General features: G+C 37.1%; 1 long non-coding RNA gene across 1 annotated transcript; it reads right to left on the bottom strand.

Moving 5' to 3' along the window:
- Window positions 1-20,081: 20,081 nt before the first annotated feature.
- Window positions 20,082-21,048, bottom strand: LOC121771629. The gene is made up of 2 exons (XR_006044118.1): window positions 20,591-21,048; window positions 20,082-20,474 (listed from the first exon to the last, which is right to left on the bottom strand). It is a non-coding gene; the product is annotated as an uncharacterized LOC121771629 (long non-coding RNA).
- Between the last annotated feature and the right edge of the window lie 258 nt (window positions 21,049-21,306).

Below are 21,306 nucleotides of genomic sequence, written 5' to 3'. Positions count from 1 at the left end.
CATCTCTTTTAGAGTTCGATTTTTGCGTTCTGCAACCCCATTAGATTGGGGTGAATAGGGAGCAGTTGTTTGATGAATTATGCCACTTGCGTTGCATAATTCTTCAAACGGAGCTACATATTCGCCTCCTCTATCGCTTCGAATCGTTTTGATTTTACAACCAAGTTGATTCTCATCTTCGTTCTTATAATTTTCGAACGCTTCTATTGCTTCATCTTTACTTCTTAAATGATAAATGTAGCAATACCTTGTGCAATCATATATGAAAGTGATAAAGTACTTTTTACCACCTCTAGTTTGCACCATCTTTAAATCACATACGTCCGTGTGAATTAATTCAATGGGTTTTGTGCTTCGTTCAACCGAGTGAAACGGCAACTTAGTCATTTTTGCTTCAAGCCAGATTTCACATTTATATTGGGTATCCACTTCATTAGCCTTTAGTAAATCTAAATTCACTAATCTTTTAATGGCTTTTGAATTAACATGTCCAAATCTACAATGCCACAAATTTGAACACTCAGTCAAGTAAGAGGAAGTATATGCTTTATTGTTATTAGCCAACGGCTTTGCAGCACTTCGAATTGCCACGCTAAGCTTGAAAAGTCCATCGGTTACATAACCTTTTCCGAGTGACTTTCCAAACTTGTACAATGCAAACCTATCAGACTCAAATACTAGTTTAAACCCCTTATTAACTAGCATTGATCCTGACACTAGGTTCTTGCGGATGTCTGGGACATACAACACATCCTTCAAAGTGATAATGACGCCAGGCGTCATAATGAGAATCACGTTGCCAACGCTGAGGATTTCGGACGATGCTTGATTCCCCATGTTGATCTTCCTCCCTTCAACAGCAGTGTAGGAGGCAAACTTGCTTCTATATGAGCAGACATGAGCAGTAGCGCCGGTGTCGATGTACCAGCCACCCTTGTTATCAACAAGGTTAACTTCCTCAGTGACCACAGCAATGAGGTCGTTTTCATCCCAGTCTTTGAACTCCTTCTCAACGACATGTGCTGTCGGCTTCTTCTTCTTGCTGCGGCAGTCTTTGGCAAAGTGGCCCGGTTTGCCACATTTGTAGCAGTCGCCTCCAAACTTCTTTGTAGGCTGCTTTCCCTTTCCTTTGTCACTTGGACGACTTGGGCGAGGGCATTTGTTGGAGGGATCGCCCCGCTCCAACAGGTTGTCCTTTGCATCAAAAGAGCCCTTAGCCTTTTGATCGATTTTTCGCACGTCTGCCTCAATGCGCAGCTTCACGATCATGTCTTCAAAAGTCATCTCCTTTCTCTTATGCTTGAGGTAGCTTTTGAAGTCCCTCAAGCTAGGTGGAAGCTTCTCAATGGTCGTGCCCATTGTAAAGTTTTCGGGCAACGCCATTCCTTCGGCAGCAAGTTCATGGATGATCATATGGAACTCCTGAACTTGTTCCATGACTGGTCTTGTATCGACCATTTTGTAGTCTTGGAACTTAGCTATTACAAACTTCTTATTACCCGCATTATCACTGCGGTACTTTCTCTCTAGGTTTTCCCACACTTGCCTAGAGGTGTTTACAACTGAGTATACATTGTACAAACTATCATCTAAAGCATTTAGAATAAAGTTTTTACAAAGGTAATCTCCTCTGCGCCATGTATCATAGTGGTCCATGACCTCGATGTTCGTCTCTTGGTCACTTGGCGCGGGCGGCTCGTCTTCTTTGAGGAAGTTCACGACGCCCAATGTTGTCAAGTAGAACAACATCTTTTTGTGCCACCTCTTGAAGTCCGAACCTCCAAACTTTGGCGGCTTCTCGGTGGGTGGCATCATTCTTGGTGCCAATGGTGACAGATTGACCCCATGGAAGGAGCCTATCCCGTTGCCCCCGTAGGAGCCAGTAGTTGGGTTGGGCATAGAACCCCCCAGGTTCGTGTTGGGCATAGTGTCCCCCACATTCGTGTTGGGCATAGTGCCCCCCGCATTCGTGTTGATCCCGAAAGATTCAACACTAGTATTGAACCTGAAGGCACCAACACTCGATCCATTAAAGGATCCGAAGGAACCACTAAAAGTGGAACCAACCCAACCACCAAAGGTGGAACCAGTGGACGCCCCAAAAGGGTTGTCCCAAACCCATGGGACAGTTGAAGAGGCGGCTGGGAAGCCAGGGGTCGGCATCATCGAGATGGTGGATGCATTGGCAGATGCACCGGTTGATGGAGTGGAGAAAGGGACGGCGGCGTTGGTGGCAGGAATATTGGATGCGGCGGAGGCCGGAGTGGTGGCAGCGGTGGTGTTGACGTTGGTCGACATTTCCAGCAAAGGATTAAGTTTCGAAAGTTTTATTTCATTTTCTGAAAGTCTAAGGTCTTCTGTTGTGTCTATCTCGTCTTGCGATTGTTGGAGATATAGCTATAAAACACTAACCGGGCGTAATACAACCCGAGAGAAGATCGAAGAAAGAAAAAACAGAAACGAAAATTACAATTGAAATTCAAAACTGTAAAGATGAACTTAGCCGAGTCGAGGAAGGCCTCTTTCAGCAAGACGAGATACGCCCCGGTAGTGTTGTTGATTTTGGCGCGTCATCCCCAAAGATAAAACAGCTACGTCTCGTTCGTTGCAACACCGCAGTTGGAACGAGCTCCGGTGAACTGGAAGAGGAAGAGGGCAGAGCTTCGAAAAGACTATGCAGAGATGAAGTATGCTTGTGATGGATATTCAGTGTGTGAAATGCAGTGGAATGACTAACCTATTTATAGGCCAAGCCACCATGCAAGGTCAACCAAGCCATGAAGGCTCATCATGGCGCATTAGTAACCGTCGGCGGTTACAAGCTTGTGCCAGGACGAGCCCAAAGACCACACAAAGACCAATTGCCAAGATTCAAGTCCAAGTCTAAGACCGAGACCGAGACCGAGACCCGGCCTGAGGCCCGTGAGCACAAGCTCGGGCGGGCGGCGCGCGTGTGCGCGTGTGTGGGCTCTTTCACCCATCTTGGTCCACTATAATTATTAAGTACTCCCTCCGTCCGGCAATAGGAGTCCCGTTTTTCCGTTTTGGGATGTCCGGGAATAGGAGTCCCGGTTCTACTTACCATATTTAGATAAATAAATCACTCTCCCTCAATTCATAATTTACCAAAAATGCCATTAAAAAAACACCCCCTATACACCAATTATTGTCGGCACTCTCTCAATTACACTCTCTCACTCTCTCAATTACACGCTCTCACTCTCTGACTCTCTCACTCACAACCGCGTTCCCCTTTCTTCCTCCGTGGAAACCCTAATCCACGCCTCCTCTTCCTCCTCCAAATCGCCGCCTCCTCTTCCTCTTCCCCAGTCGAGCGTCCATGGATAATGCACCCTCTCCACCCCGATCCCCCATCTATGGGTTGGATTCGGCCGGAAATCGCATCCAACTTCCACGTTGGCATCGTCCGAATCCGGCACCGGAGTGGACGTTCGACCCGTCGGAGGGGTCGATCCCGACGCCAATTGCGTCGCACCTGTCGCCTATCCCTACATACTCGTGGGAGGCGGGTGATTCGATGTCTACGGTTGTTCCTGAAATTCCGACGGTCGACGTACCTCCCTGGACCGATTCCCAGCCCCCAATGTACCTTGAAACCCCAGATCTTGAAGGTATGCCGTCGATGGTGGGTGGTTCCACCGTGATTCCCAGCCCCCAATGTACCTTGAAACCCCAGATCTTTAAATTCAGTTTTCCATGTCTTATTCCCACTCATAATTTTGGCAGCCAATGACCCAACAATTGCATTCCATGAAATGATCCTCAACGTGCTGCATTAATTGACAAATTCAAATTTGGCAGCCATCAATTTAATTGGCTATCTTGAATTCCATTGGCAATGCTCATTTTTTATTTAAAGTAAATTAGGTGGGTCCCAAATTCCACTGCCACACCCCATTTATTACACACTCCAAAACTTTCTTAAAATCCGTGCCCGGGAGAAATGGGACTCCTATTGCTGGACGGAGGGAGTAACATATAGTCACTTAATTTAAGCACATTAAAAGATGTGTCACTTTTCCTATGTGGGATAATTAATACTAGTTAATTATTCCCTAAGCTCAAACTCCAAGCTTTAATTAAAAGCTAATTATGCCAACTTTAATTCACTATTTCTCACTCACCGGAAATCGGATTTGAGAATGTGAATATACTACATTTATCTATGTAAAATGTAGATCGACGCTATATCATTTAATTTCACAAAATTAGATGTCTCGTCACTTTTATTATTTGGTCAAAATCCATTGACCGGGCATATTTTATTCCATGATTTCTACATGATGTATCGCCGAGTTCATGGTGCAGGAGAAAAGAAAAGTATGGTACTCTCTAAAATGTTCCGTAAACTCTATCAAATTATATAACTCGTTATCGGATGAATTGTTACCATCAGAACCATCCTTGAATTGAAAGAAAAAAAGGTATTTTAGATGAGTGAAAGATAGAGGTTTTGAGTATGAAAATATCTATAGATTAAATGAGATATTTATAGATGAGTTTAAAATCTAGTCTATAAATAGCTTGTTTAAGGTTCAAATTTCATTGCTTTTACTACCTCAATATGGGAAAAAGAAAATGTTATTTTATTCATGAATTACAAATTAACCATGTATTAATGGATTATAATCTTTCAAGTTTAACTCTGACCCTTCAAATTTTTTGAAACTCAATCTTGATTAACATAACTTACTACCTTAGTTATCAGTGGCGGATCCAGGATTTTCGATCTGAAGGTGCAATAATAGTTAACGATTTAGAGTTTCAAAATTCGACCGATGCTTTAATCATTTGATATCTTTTTTTCGATAATAAACTTCATTATTTATAAAAATGAGAATATTTATAGTATTATATGAATGATTTATTTAAGGTTGGCAACATATATTTTTTTATGAAGAATCATATTTTCAATTATATAAGCAAATTTTAGTCATTTTTCAAAATAAAAAAATAAAAAATTTAAATACATTAAAAATAGTAAAATATTTAAAAATGCATTAAAATAAATTATTTTTTTTTTGCAATGGATCGAGAAATAATAGAGATAAAATAAATGCATGATAAGAGAATATTAAATAAATTAATTAGAAGTTTTTGAAGGTATAATAAGAAAAAGATAAACAAAATTAGATGCATTCAAAATATTAAAATATTTAACAAGACAAAAGATGGAAAATTTTATTCATTAGCAAAAATATCATATATATACAAGAGATGTTATAACACATAAAGAGATAATAAAAGAAAGAAGACAGTGAATAGGACGAAAAAGAAACGGTCGTCCATGGGAGTCAACCCCAAGTGTACTGGATGGCAAGTTAAAATGTGTACCACTGCACCAGTACTAGCTAGCAATTTGTTTCAAGGGTTGTTCACTTAAATCAGCCACTGCCAGTTACTAGCATCAACATAATTGGTTTACTTATTAGTTAATTATTTCTTAATTCTCTAAAAAACCTAATTCTCTCTCTCACCATAGCTAGGTTTCTCAAACCCCTAGCACATTCTCCGCCACGCCTTCCTCGCGTCGCGTCTTTCTGTACCCCTCCAATATGATAACACATACTTCTGCATGTTTCTCTAATAAGAATTGAAGTTACATCTGCATGTTTCTCTAATAACTAGATCCTTAAATAAATACCAAATATAAGTAGATTCGTAAATCAATACTTCTAATCTTACACCAAACATAAGTAGATTAAAAAATTGGCATAATCAGTTTATACCAAAAGTATATTGGACCGTTATTCAATAATACTAGTATATCAGTGTGCGTGAATAAATAATTTGTAGAAATAATAAATTAATTACTACGGGGATTTTTTTCTAGTAACTGGTAGTTGGCTGCCAACATCAATAGGAAAGATCGAATCTATTTGAGAGACAATAATTAATTACTCCATAATACTCATTATTCATCAATAGGAAAGATCGAATCTATTTGAGAGACAATAATTAATTACTCCATAATACTCATTATTCATCAATAGGAAAGATCGAATCTATTTGAGAGACAATAATTAATTACTCCATAATACTCATTATTCATCAATAGGAAAGATCGAATCTATTTGAGAGACAATAATTAATTACTCCATAACACTCATTATTCATCGATAGGAAAGATCGAATCTATTTGACATTATATATTACAAGCTAATGTCAATGAATACTATTAAAATATAACCGCGTGTATGTATATGTTCAGGTTGATATTTTCATAGGATTTGTTGCCACTATATATTACAAGCGAAAGTCAATAAACCCTACGAAAATCTCCACCGAGTGTATATATGTCGGGGTTGACATTTTCATAGGGTTTGTTGACCTTATATATTAGAGTACACGCAAATGAACAAATCCTATGAAAATGGATCAATCGTGTGTATATATATGCCCCGGTTGAGATTTTCATAGGAGTTTTTTCATATTTGCGTGTATATATGCCCCAATATACTCTCGGTTGATATTTTCATAGGGTTTATTGACAGTAAGTACCAATAATCAGCTCATCTTGTGCGTTATATTTAATGGATGAGATTTAGTTTTTAAGTTATAGTAAATATGCAGTTTTATGTATAGTAGCACTCTACATGTATATTGCTTATTGATGGTGCGTTACATTGCTAGCTCACTCTTAAATTACTAACTGCAACTAAATGATAGGCATTGAATCATTAAATCAAGGCTCAAGATCATTCAACAATGAATATCAATATATTGTAGTATCAATTGGGGGTATTAATGTCAATTAATAAAAAGTTATTTATGATTAACTTTTAAAAAATATCTCCAAACTTTAAATTATTATAACTATCTTAATCTAAATTATTTTTCTACCCTACATATATCAAATTAAAGATACTTTTATAAGGATTCTAACGAGATCTCACTTGCATATGTTCTGATGTCAAAATTTAAAAAATTCCTTGAATTTCAAATTTTTCTAAAAGCAGCATAATAATGTAAATATAAGTATCATAATATGACAATGTAATACAGATACAATGTCAATGCTAAATTATGTTGACATATTCAATTAATCGTATTGATATGTTCAATACACTTTATTGACAATTTGATAAAAACCCTAATTTTGGTAGTTTTCTTATCTTTTTAAATTTGAATAATAATAAAATGAAATTACATATGACAATTAATAAATGATTAGATTTCTATAAATCTTATGATTTTAAATTAATTAGCAATTAAAAATTGAGATAGCAAGTCAATTCATATGCTTCTTGTTATATAGTACTAGTATAACTATTTAGGCCAACTAAAACAGGTAACCACCTTTCGAAATTGAGACCAACTAGCTTAATATTATGGATGAGGAGTCCAGTGATTCAAATCTTCTTTTTTGTATATTGCCTAATGCCTATATCTGATTCAGATTTTGTAAACAAATAGTGATATACTTAAATGTTTCATTATAAGATATGAGATTTATAGGAGCCATCAAAAGGGAGTATGTAGAATTCTAATGGAGCAACATGATGCTAATTAAGAGAATTATAGTCTAACTTATGGTATGTATAATGTATTTATGTTTAAACATGATGCTAATTAAGAGAATTATAGTAGTACTATAATTTATGGTATGTATGCTGCAATGTTTAATATATTCGTAAGTCTCCAAAAGTAGGGGTGGGTCGGTACGGTATACTGTACCAAGAACGACATATTGCATACCGTACCAATTACTGCGGTATGATAAAATATAATATCGATACCATATTGAATTTTTGGTATACAACAATCCGGTATACCGAAAATTCCGTATGTTTAATTTTTTTAATACTATTACCTTACCATTATTGCGGTATACCACACTTTTATGGTATACCGAAGTATGGTACGGGATACCATAAAACCGTTATGCAAAATAAATCTAATTTATACATAAAATATTTAAGTAGGATTTTTGGAGATTTTTTTTGTTAATTCTATTTTATATATAAATATAATATACTAATATTTATATAACATTTTAACATATACCAATTTTTCGGTATGCACCAAGAATTCGGTATACCGCGGTATATAGAATCTATGGTATATACCGAATATTCGGTACACCACGGTATACCGCGGTATATACTGTAACTGTACCGAAATCTTTCGATACTGTATCATACCGTACTGAAAACTGGGGTACAACGAAAAAATGGTATTTTTTGTATTTTTTTCGATACGATAAGTGAGGTATTTTTCATATTTTTTCTCACCCCTATCCAAAAGTTACTCTTTTCTGCCCAATGACATGTTTTTAAATAGCTGAAATTACTAAATTAGACAAACTTTTAGACAACAGTTTGGGTGAATTATGCATCTGAAATTTGTAACTTTCAAGAAAGGGATTCTTTAACCAGAAAATACTTAGATAATCTCCGACCATTTATACTAAACCCAAATCCAATTTTTAAGTATACATCACATTATAAATTAATTTTACTCCAATCATTTATATTAAATTAAAATTTCACACCATTTTGAGCATATGTAACACAAAATTATTGTAGTGGCTCCAATACACACTCATATTATTTGGTGCTGTTCCATAGAAACAAAAATAGATTTATGTTAGTGTTATTAAAAAAGTTTTCTGCACAAAAAAACCAATGAGATTTGGTAGTATATAGCTAGAGATGGTCTTACAACTAAGATTTTTCAATGCATCCTTTTGGTGCTTTTAGCTTAATATACATACTCTAACTTATTGTATGTGTTCAAAGTTTGATTTGGTATTCATTCAACTTGTGTCTTTGATTACAATATGCACGCCTCCTTTAATAGGCTTGAGGAAGATATATACATGGAAGATTTACCCTAGACATAGAATTAAGAATTATACTAATTCCCTAATTTATGTGATCTTGGTCAATCTTTCCTTCTTCACTTGATTTCTTTCCAACACTCCCCCCAAGTTAAGTAATGGAATCACCCATTCTTAACTTGCCCAATACTTCATGGAAGCTTCTAGCATCGACTACCTTCGTGAGAATATCTGCCAATTGGTCTTCGGATCTCACAAAAGGAAGTTCTACTGTCTTGGCTTCTATGTTGTCTTTGATGAAATGCCAATCCACCTCCACATGCTTTGTACGGTCATGCTGAACTGGATTTTCAGATATATTGATTGGCGCCTTATTGTTATAGAACAACTTACACGACTTCTGTGAGTTTAGGTCCAGTTTTATCATCAACTTCTTCAACCAGAGAATCTCAGTCAATCCACTCTTGATTCCTCAGAATTCTGCTTCAGCACTTGACAATGCTACTACCTTCTGTTTCTTGCTTCGCCATGTCACAAGGTTTCCCCCTACAAAAGTGAAATAACCAGCTGTAAATTTCCTGTCATTCGGGTTTCCTGCCCAGTCAGCATCGGTAAACCCATGAATCTCTAAATGTCCATGATTTTCGAACAAAATTCCATGGCCTGCCGTTCCCTTCAGGTATCGAACAATCCTGAGCGTTGCTTCCCATTGAGCTACTTGAGGTGCATGCATGAACTGGCTTACTACTCCAACTGCATAAGCTATGCCGGGTCTTGTGTGGGACAAGTATATGAGTTTCCCAACTAGACGTTGATATCTCGTGCGGTGAGTAGCTTCAGCTCCTTCTACTATCTGCAAACCATGGTTCTGGACCATATGGGTGTCGGCTGGCTTACAGTCCAACAGTCATGTTTCGGTCAGTAAATCAAGAACATACTTCCTCTGATTGATGAAGATTCCTTTTTTTCGATCTCAATACTTCTATACCCAGAAAGTACTTCAACAATATCAAGTCCTTAATCTCAAATTCTGCAAACAGGTTCTTCCTTAGCTGCCCTATCTCTTCTTCATCATCGCCAGTAAGGCTCATATATATCATCGACGTAAATTATTAGGCATGTAATCTTTCCCTCCATTTTCTTTAGGAACAATGTATGATCAGAGTTGCTTTGCTTGTACCCATACTTTTTCATCACCTCTGTAAACCTCCCAAACCAAGCTCTAGGTGATTGTTTCAGCCCGTACAGTGTCCTTCTCAATTTGCAGATTTTCCCTCATTCAAATTCCCCAGCAAATCAAGGAGGTGCTTCCATATAGATTGGTTTTTTCAGTTCCCCATGCAGAAAAGTATTCGTCACGTCGAACTGATGAAGTGGCCACTCCTTGGCCGCTCTATCGAGAGAAGCACTCGAATAGTACTCATCTTCGCCACAGGGGAAAAAGTCTCAGCATAATCAATCCCATACGTCTGAGTGTACCCCTTTGCTACTAGCCCCACCTTGTATCTTTCAATTGACACATCTGGTCTTCGTTTGATAGAGAAGACCCATCTGCATCCCACAGTTCCAACTCCATCAGGTTTCAGGCATACTTCCCATGTATTGTTCTTCATTAAGGCCCGCATCTCCACTAGCATTGCCTCTCTCCAGTGGGAAATTTTCATGGCCTCCTTAGCCGTGTATGGGATCTCTTCTTCTTCATAGAGGGCTGTCTCGAACGCCCTTGTCATCTCGGTCAGATTTGCTTTATCCAAGTTCGCCATAGAGTATCTACTTTTCTTGCCAATCTTCTCAGGAGTGTATCTCTTTGCCGGGATTCCACGAGTACTCCTAGAAGGGAGTATGTATCGGCCGGTATCACCATCAATTGTTGCGTTCTCATTCTCATCTACACCCGAATTATCAGTCTAAACAACTGTATTATCTAAGCTAGTTTCAGGAATTACCTCAGATATCACTGGAGGAGGACTGGATTGGGGCGTAGGCGGTTGAGGAAGCTCTACGGCAGACGTGACTGGCTCGGCGATGACGCTAGCTTGCTCTGTTGGTTCGACGGTCGAGATGCTTGGGTATGGCACAGGCAAACTGAGGGGTCGAATTATTTCACACTCCCCCTGACCCCGAGGTTGGGTGTAATAAAAATATTCACTTTATAGAAAATTACAATTCATGGTTGTTATAACTTTTCTAGACCCCGGGTGATAACACCGATAACCTTTCCGATTTACCCCATACCCCAAGAAAACACACTTTAAAGCACATGCAGAAAATTTACCCCTTTCGTGTTTTGGTATATGTACATAAACTGAACAGCCAAAGATTTTGAGCGGAAGAGTAAGAGGTGGAGGAATATCAGTCAAGGATGAGAGAATCTGAACAGGGGTTTTCATACCTAATATTTTAGTAGGCAGCCTATTAATTAGGTAAACAGCAGTAGCAACGACTTCGGGCTAGAGAAACTTAGGAACATTTGAGTCAAAGAAAAGGGCTCTTGTGACTTCTAAGATTATCCTATTTTTCCGTTCCGCTACCCCATTTTGTTCAGGAGTGTGAGGGCAAGTAGTTCGATGGACTAACCCCTTTCCCTTAAAAAACTCTGTCATATCTTTGTTAACAAATTCACTACCATTATCAGATCTAAGGATTTTGACATTGGTTTGGAACTGTGTCTGAATCATCGTAAAAAACTGAGTAAATTTTTCAAAAACTTCAAATTTATGTTTTAGAAAATATACCCAAGTTAATCTTGTGCAATCATGTCCAGAGCCTTTGTCCTAGCGGCAAGGAGCTTAGAGATTATTGTATGAGATGTCAAGTTCGAGCCCTCTTGACATCAATTGTAATTTCCTCCTTTTTATAGGAGTTTATTTTTTTTTAAAAAATCTTGTGCAATCATCCTCAAAAATAAGAAAATACTTAAAGCCATGATTATCCAAAATAGGAGCTGGACCCCAAACATCAGCATGCACCAAAGAAAAGATAGTTATGACACGAGTATCATTTGATCTAAAAGACTGTCTGTGGCTTTTTGCCAAAAATACAAGACTCACAAGTAATATCTTTAACATGAGAAAACTTCAGAAAAAGTAATTTTAGATAACCCATGGATGGATCTCCAGTCTGCGGTGCCACAGCCAAGCTTCCCGATTTGCATATCCGTGAGCAAGCATCGCGTTGCCACCTTGTTGAGCAATCTCATCCACATAATAGAGGCATTGACGCTCAGTGCCACGCCCAATTATTCTCCTCGTCTTGATATCCTGTAATACACAGAAGTTTGGATGCATCAGTAATATACAGTTTAACTCTTTCGTCACATGGCTAATAGACATGAGTTTATGGGATAGTTTGGGCACATAGAGACAATTTTTGTGTTTCAAAGTCGGGGAAATTTCAACGGTTCTGCTCCCACTCACAACAGTCAATTCTCCATCAGCAGTTTGTATATGACTTTTGGTTGCCCCATCAAATTCAAAAAAATCATTTTTATCATAGGACATCGTATCAGTTGCCCCACAATAAAAAAAATCCAACAACTCTCCTTAGGGTCATTTTTACTCTGGGCAACACAAGCAATTGGAATACATTCTAAAGGTGCAAAACGATTAGGACTCAAAATGGATTTTTCAGATAATTTTGGGGTCCTATTTCGAATTTCATGATTTTGGGGTTTAAATTGCACACAGCTAGAATTATAAAGGGTGGAAGTCAAATATATCATGCCATGGGGTCTAATTTCAGAATCACAAATATTTGAAGGACTAAGGAGTAAATTAATTTGGGGATTAGGATTATTCAATCCTAATCCGATACCTCCAAATTCGGCGCCTCATTTCCTCTCTGCAAACGCCGCCTCCCCAATTCCTCCCCCGTCACCAGCTCTGCCACCTCCACCTGGTTGTTGGACCACCTCCCCCGTTCTCCCTCGGGTGAAGGCAACCTCTCGGTTGTCCGTTCCTTGCGGGAACATTCCGCTGCCATCCTCGACTCCGACCGTCAATCGAGCTTTTGCCTTTTGATTTTCATCTACCACTCCGGGAATCCGACGAGGAGAAAGCATGTTTCCCTGGTAAGCTTGTTCTTTCCACAGTGTGAACACCACATCTTCGATTTGTCGGGTTTGAAATTTCCTCGTCGGTTGGGCGGTTGAGCGGCAGTCCGCGACGGCGGTTGATTTTGGCATTGTTGTGGTTGATTTCGGGCTGTGAATCTAAGTCCCCACCTGGCCCGATGATGAGTCGTCGCTGATTGCACCGGTCTGGTGATCGGAGTCTGTTGCAGGTATCATTTTGAGCTGTGTAGCCTCTCTTTTCACCATGCTGTATGCGGTCTCGGCTGAGGGCAGTGGGACTTCCTTGAGAATGTCCCTCCGAATTCCGTCATACCTTGAGTTCAGTCCGGTCAGGAATTTGAACAACCGCCGGGTTCCCACATAGGTTCGGAGTTGGCTTATTCCTTTATCGCAGCAATCCACCGGCTGGTATTGACATCGATTGATCTCGACCCAGATGCCATGAAGGTGTCGCCAGTACGTCTTGAGCCCTTTCTCTCCATGTACAATTCGACATGCCTTCTCTTCTAGATCGTACAGTAGGTACGGATATGCGGTGCTTTCGAAGGTTGTTTGTAGGCTCTCCCACAGGGCCTTTGCAGTTTGATGGTGTGCAAAATCGACGACGATTTCAGTTTCAACGTTGTCGATTATCCACGAGAATATGATCATGTCGGCTTCCTCCCAATCTGAGTAGCCTCGCATTCCAGGTTCCGGTAGCGGCGGGGTACCGGTGATATATCGGTTTGCCCGCCTCCCTACAATCGCTACCCTCATCAGCCGTTTCCATAAGGGGTAATTCGTCCCGTTGAGTTTAACGGCTAGAGTAACGTTCTTACTCATCTTCAATCGTGCATCTTCAATGTTTGGTTTTTCTTCCTTGTTGTTTAACATCTTTCTGTGTAGGTTGAAACACTCGCCTTCTTGGCTGGGAAAGGTATTTAGGCTATGATGATATTTTTCTGAGCCTTTGCTCTAGTACCATGTTGAAAGTTTGATTTGGTATTCATTCAACTTGTGTCTTTGATTACAATATGCACGTCTCCTTTAATAGGCTTGAGGAAGATTTATACATGGAAGATTTACCCTAGACATAGAATCAAGAATTATACTAATTTCCTAATTTATGTGATCTTGGTCAATCTTTCCTTCTTCACTTGATTTCTTTCCAACAGTAAGCCCAAAATAAAAATCTTAATACTATCTGTTTCGATCTTCAATTATTATTACATACTCGGCCTAACATATAGTATTACCGATCTTCAACATATACATCTAAAATCAGAGTATTTCCAATTATTAATTCCACCGTAGCTACACATATGTGATATGTCACTCCAAAAATTTAATCTCTAATGTTGGCAACTAAAGACTACGTTTATCGGTCAAATAAGGTCGACCGCCATATCATTAGCATATTAAAAAAAATTCTTCCATGCGGTCTCTCTCTCTTTGACATAGGTTGGGTGGTGGGCAAACACAGACCGAACGGTCTCTCCATTTATTTCACCGTTCAGCCGTCAATGAACAATGTCATTGGTTGATATATTTATATATATATATATATAGATGTATTCATTTCCTTTTTGTATCTTTTGTTCTTTGTTCTTTTTAATCTCAGCCCCACGATTTTGTCATCCGACGGTTAGATTGATGCCATGTGTAATTTAATAATGCAGATTTTCAGTTGAATAATGCACACCGACTAATAATGCACCATTATAGTGTAATAATGCAGATCATCACAACCATCCAATTCAAGGATCCAAGGGTTGTGATTAAAAAGAACATTGGACTGAAAAGCTGCGAAGGACCTTAACACACCCCTATATATATATATATATATATATATAGAGGTGTGATCAAATACAAACCTCTATCTATAATACAAACTACAAACTTTAATCCTACACACTCAGTGTAAGTAATCAATGGTTAGCAATGAGATTCATATGTCAATGTCAACGCCTAATACAAATTCTGTCATTAGGGGGAATGTCAATGTCAACACCTACTACAAATTCTGTCACTGGGGGGAATGTCAACAATGTCAACGCCTAAAGTTTGTATAGTTTGTATTATAGAGGGTTTGTAGATTATCATGACCATATATATATATATATATATATATATAGAGGTATTTGATCAAAACAAAAATGTCCTTAAACCAAGAATTGCAGAACAAATTATGGCCATTGGATTAGATAATCTAATCTTAAGATTAGATTAATTAACGGCCTGATTTAATATTGAGATATTAATATTTTAATTATTTATAATCGATAAAGGCTAATTAAGTAAATTACTTTATATAGGTAGTTATACTAATTCCTATAATCTTGCATCGTATTCTCTCCTCTAACTGCTCTCTAGTTGATTTTAATAGCCCATAATTATTATTATTCAATACTCCGTTAAATTTGTATAACATATTACACTGAATGTAGTTATGCATATTCTTAACAGTTGAAGATAAGCAAAAATTCTCTGTCGATGTAATCATTTTGGCGTCGTCTGATTCGTTGTCAACATTTGTGTTTCCAGTCCAAAAACTAGATGCTTGCCATTTCCTTTTAAATTGTTATCTTCCATACATTTATTCAATTTATGGTTCTTGTATCGCTGTCAAATATATACGGTGTGTTCCTCAGTTTTGCAATATACTACAAAAGTTATGACCTACTTATGCACTCTATTATGCCTCAATATAAGGTGTACTGTTTACAGCACCACATTTCGAAAAAACACTTTTAATAAGAAAACCGTAAGATGGAATTACTATAAAAACACATTATATGACCATGACCTATTTTTGGTTTGTTATGACACATTAGAATACCATTGATCTTTTGAGTTATAAAACATAATCATGTGTTATGAATTGAATGTAGTTATAAATTCACCCTATTTTAACATACTCTTGTTATGACACATAACATTAATTAGTATTACCCAAATGGTTGTCTATAATTCTACATAATTTTTGTGGATTGCTTGAAATCTATTCCACTTTTAAAAAGCCAAGGTTGTTGTACTGCATTTGTTACACACCAAATTATTTTTGTGTGGATCGTACTGTTGTTTAGGTACTTCGTTTGGGTCCCAATAGTGTTAGATATTGATTTATGGTGTCATTATTATTATGAAATATTGTATACTACAAAATTTATGACCTACTTATGCACTCTATTATGCCTCAATATACGGTTAACTGTTTACAGCACCACATTTCGAAAAAGCACTTTTTATAAGAAAACAGTAAGATGGAATTACTCTAAAAAAATTCATAACTTTTAGGAGAAACAGACTAACGTTGTGTTTGATATCCGTGAGCTGTATAAAACACAATTCCAAAAAAAGGGTAACAGTGTCATCAAAGAAACGAACAAAATGAAAAACTTATTTAACCTACGCAATATACATTTGCACCGATCCGTAGTTTGCTATCATGTGTTCTACGTTGATCTTGGTTTTCTTGTTTTCCTTCGCATAATGTTTATATGCCGCATCTTTATTCAGTAACGCGCTGTGATTAATTCCTGCCAACATCAACACACGGTTGTATTTAGCTCTTAAAAACTGTAGCACACCTTCGTTCTTTGTCGTTAGCCCACAATTCCATTTTCCCTCTCTTTCACCCATGTAGACTTCAAGGTGTCTAAGCAAATAAATGCCACTGTCTTCCGCATTGTCTCTTGTTCTCCAACTCATCTTCATCCTCTGAATAGGAACATTTATAACCGATTTGCATTGATTGTGACATCCTATTCTAGATAAATACTTGCAAAAGATGTCCTCTGTAATGCATGCAAAGTGTTAGTTTCAGTAACTATTTTGTAGTACTGTGAGTTGTAGTTTGAATTCGTACCAATGCCTCTGGAATACTTCCGTAGGTGAATCGCAAGTCATTGTCTTCTCCATCTTTACAAGCATCTATAATCACCACTGATTTTCGTTTGAAACAAAAGCACATAGTGTAGTACCTTTTTGAAACGCAGAATGCAAAGAATACCTATTTTGTGTAATGGGTTAGTCCTGAAGGGTAGAATGAGTGATATTTTTTTTCATAGTAACGTAGTAGAATGATTATGACTATGCAGCAACATACCATGTCTATGTCACCCCATGCGAAGTGTGGTATTTCGCTGACCTCTTTGTCAATGTTTGAGGCAAATTCATCTAGTTTGTCTGCATCATCATCCCGTCCATTACTCATAACAACCGTGTATAGCTGCACATATTTGTATAAGCAGTGTTAGTTTTTATGCTTAGGTTAACAAAGCATCGAATAGGTTAACTCACGGCAGGGTAGGTTGTGAAAATTAGTCTTTTTGGAGAGGTGAAAGATTTCAATGCTTTCATAATAACATGTGGATGTGGCCATAATAAGAAGTTAATTCGGCTAAGGCTTATAATATAAATATTTATTTGATCACTGCTGGGTCATAATAGTGAAACAACCGAAGTCATAATAAACATATAGCGAAGTTCAGCCAGAACAAGCATTTACTTAGTAATACATTTTTCATATACACAATTTAACCACTAAATACATATCCACTACACGCTAGTCAAATGTATAATAAAATATAGTTAAAATTTGGTCATTGTAAGCGTCTAATACGTCATATGAGTATTACAAATAATAGGTAAATGAACACCGTAGGTAAGAATATGCGGTAATTTAGGTCATAATAATATATAGTCGAGTTTGGTCATGGTAATATTTTAATATGTCATAAGATTAAAATTTAGCTCGCGTATAAAAAGGCATATTATTCGTCTTACGCGTATACTGTAAATAGCTAAATGATCAGTTTTGTGTCATGTTATGCTCCAAACGAAGTCATAATAACATGGTGTCAATCTTGGCCATGGTACGCTTTTAATATGTCATATGCGTAAATAATAATAATAATAATAATATTATTAAAATGAACATTTTGATGTCAAAATATGCGCTAACATATGTCATAATAACATGGATAGATGTTAGGTCATAATCAGCATGAAACTATTAATACGCTTATAATACACATGCTTCAATCTTGGTCATGGTACGATTTTAATATGTCATATGAGTAAATAATAATAATAATAATATTAAAATGAACACTTTCATGTCAAAAGATGCGCTAATATATGTCATAATAACATATAAATATGTTAGGTCATAATAAGCATGAAACTATTAGTACGAACACTTTCATGTCAAAATATGCACTAATATATGTCATAATAACATATAAACATGTTAGGTCATAATAAGCATGATACTATTAATAATATGGATTTATGTCATGCATACACTCACAGACCAATTTGTTGTTGGTTTTGTTGCCGAATGGGCTTTTGCTTATGAAAAATATCACAATTACATACGTTGCTTCCAAAATTGCTACGGTATTAACTCATTAATTAAACAAGAAGGGGAAAACAATTTACCGGTATGACCTTTGGGGATCCGTGGTGGCTTATTTTTTGGGTTCCTCCGTTCATACACTAGTTGAACAAAAAAATACTTTTAGTTTTGATGTATTTGAAAGCGGTATAGGCTATGGGATACTACAAACATCTAACCTTTTCCGTCGGTCGTAGCTGATCCAGAAGCTCGAGTATTCACCATTGTCGTGGCTGATTGTTTGATTTTCCCGTTCGGTGCTTGGTCGGTTGGGGAAATATTATCTGGGCTGGAGCGCGTATTGTGGACGCCTCTTCGACTGAACTAAGAGTGGTTGGAGCTAGTAAATGTTGTGCCGCTTCAGAAATTACAGAAGTAATGTTTGATTTTGGTGATTAGGGTTTTTTGGGTGGCGTTAGATATATTTTGGGGGAGAGACGAAGTGAATAGGCGGGAACCGAACAATCAGCGTAATGGCGTGTGGAGTGGTGATTCCATGAAATCCGCGAAGAAATAACAGTTCGTCTGGGCATATTTTTTTCCTTTTTACCCTTTTATGACTCTATTATACCTTATTATGCCATAAATTTATGATGGTCAAGCCTAAATCATGGCCGCCCATAATCAGATCCAACGCTTCAGATTTAGTCTGTATTTTTGGACTTAAGGGTGTATTTTGGTAGATGAATACCCTATATATATATATTAACATATTATATAGAAAAATTATAAAAATTATACCAAAATTCATAATTTTTCATCTTCTATAAATAGAGACCACATTTGCTATAGTTTTGCAAAAAGAAAATATCATCTTTTCTCCTCCTATAATCCTTCTTATTTGATTCAATTTCATACAGTATTTTTTAGTTTCCTTTGTTGCTAACTATGGAGGATGATGAGATTAATATATTCTTCAGTTCCCTAAATTTCAAACATTCCCAAAACTTCAATCCTTCCCAAGATTATTTCCTTAGCTTTTGATGATGAGATTATTATTTTTAGTTTGTCATTTATTGTGTTTTTTTATAAATTTTACTGCACAATAATAAATATTTTGTGTATCAATATTATTATTAAAAATAATATAAAATAAATATATAATGGAGTAGTTGGGTGATCATTGATAAACCATCAAAAATAACGTGGTTGGGTTGGATGAATATTGATGATGTGTAAGATGATGTGTAGGTGATAGAAATTAATTAAATATTGAAAAGGTAGATGGTTGAGTTGGGTTGTGTGGTTGCTGATAAACATAGTGTAAAGAGCATCCACAGTCCGATTTCTTAAACGATCATTCGCTCATTATTTATGATTTTCTCCCTACTTTTAACCTTATTTTTTAATCAAAAAATAACACTCAAAATCCATTATTTCTTCACTTAATTATTCATGGATCTCACTTTTATTTCTTTTTTTTTTCTAATTTGAACCAATTTAATTCAAATTAAACATGTTATTAAAATATTAAAAATACATAATGAACTCGTTGAAGATATCTGAAGTTAATCTAGTACCATGTTGTCGGAGTGCAGACATGCATTTTTTTCAATGTCGTAAAACTCAGTCGATAGAGAACTTATGGTCATTGTTAAAAGTATTTGTCACGGACCGCCAATGTATTTGCGATGCGCCAAAATAACTCTAGATGCATACGAAAACAGCATCGTAAGTTGTCCTCTCCCCTCCTCTCGATCACGACGAATGTATCGCGGAGTTCTTGGTGCCAGAGGAGGGAAAAGGTTGGCATGGTATTCTATAAAGTGATCCATCGAAATAATGCTTAAATTGAAAGAGAAAAAAAAAGTATTTTGGATGAGTGAAAAATAAATGTGAAATATTTGTTGATTTAATGGGATATTTATTGATGAAGATTTGATCTCTTGAGCGCCACCATGTGAGTGATAGATAGGCGACCACTTACATGGCAGTGGAATAATTAATTTTCTTACTATTATTTTAATTAATCATCATTAATATTCACTGTCGGCTATAATGCACTTCATCTCTACCAAGTACCCACTACATCACTAAGTTTATCTAGCCGAGTTATGTTCAATATTCGGCGAAAAACTTTTTTTTCCAGTTGCGCCGACCACTGCCAATGGAATTTTGTATTGGGTCTTCTCTCTTCGTCTCAATCTTTCATTCGTTCTTGCCAAATTTCTTCCTTCTTGGCATGCAATACTCCCAAAATTTCTCCCCAAACTTCATCCCTGTGGATTTTATCACAACCGCATCAAATTTTTTTGATTGATTTCAAGCTTTGGCGGAGCTCAACAAAAATTAGGAAAGTGGAAATAAGAAATTTGTTGTGAGTTTTGTGTCTTACGCTCTTGCAATTTTTCTGAAATTTTGAGGAAAATAAAGAGAGTGGGAGGGTTTTTACATTTCTCGCTCTGCAATTTTGTGATTTCTGAAATTGTAGGAGAAGCAAGAAATCAAAAGCTGAGATGTGCTGTGGAATTTCAATTTAGAGAAAAAAATCATGAAAATGGAACAGATGGGTTACTTGAAGGAGAATTAGATCTGGAGAAAAAAGAATTGAGCAAAACTGTAAGCCTTTTTTGAATTCGACCTCGCCGATTTGGAGCTCGGTGAAGAGGTCTTTGACTTGGAAGGGGAGGTCCGGGTGATGCGTTTTAGTATATGCAACGGTGAGGTGAGATTTAATTTAGGAAAATATTGAACGGGGCTACTGTCATGGCAATGAAGAGGTTCACTAATGGGGAGAGAGAATTGCAGAAGGTAGAGAAAAATGATTAGAAAAAAATGCAGAAGAAAGAGAAAAGAAATTGCATAATTGAAAAACGGAAATAACTTCAAATCAGGCCTACGTGGCATGTAAGCGCCCACAGTCGCTCATATTTAGAGCATATCTCCGGTGGGCGGACATCTCACTAGGACATCCACTAGGACATCCCAAAACACCTCCTGCCACGTCACTAGGACATCTCATTCCACTGCCACATCACTAGGACATCCCAAAAAAACATACATTCACAAATAAAACAATTTACGTTTACGGAAATAAAATTTGACCGAGAA

This window comes from Salvia splendens, chromosome 2, assembly GCF_004379255.2.
Source record: "Salvia splendens isolate huo1 chromosome 2, SspV2, whole genome shotgun sequence".
Lineage (NCBI taxonomy): Eukaryota > Viridiplantae > Streptophyta > Magnoliopsida > Lamiales > Lamiaceae > Salvia > Salvia splendens.
The sequence above is the reverse complement of the archived record's forward strand: the minus strand, read 5'-3'. Positions and strand labels throughout refer to the sequence as shown.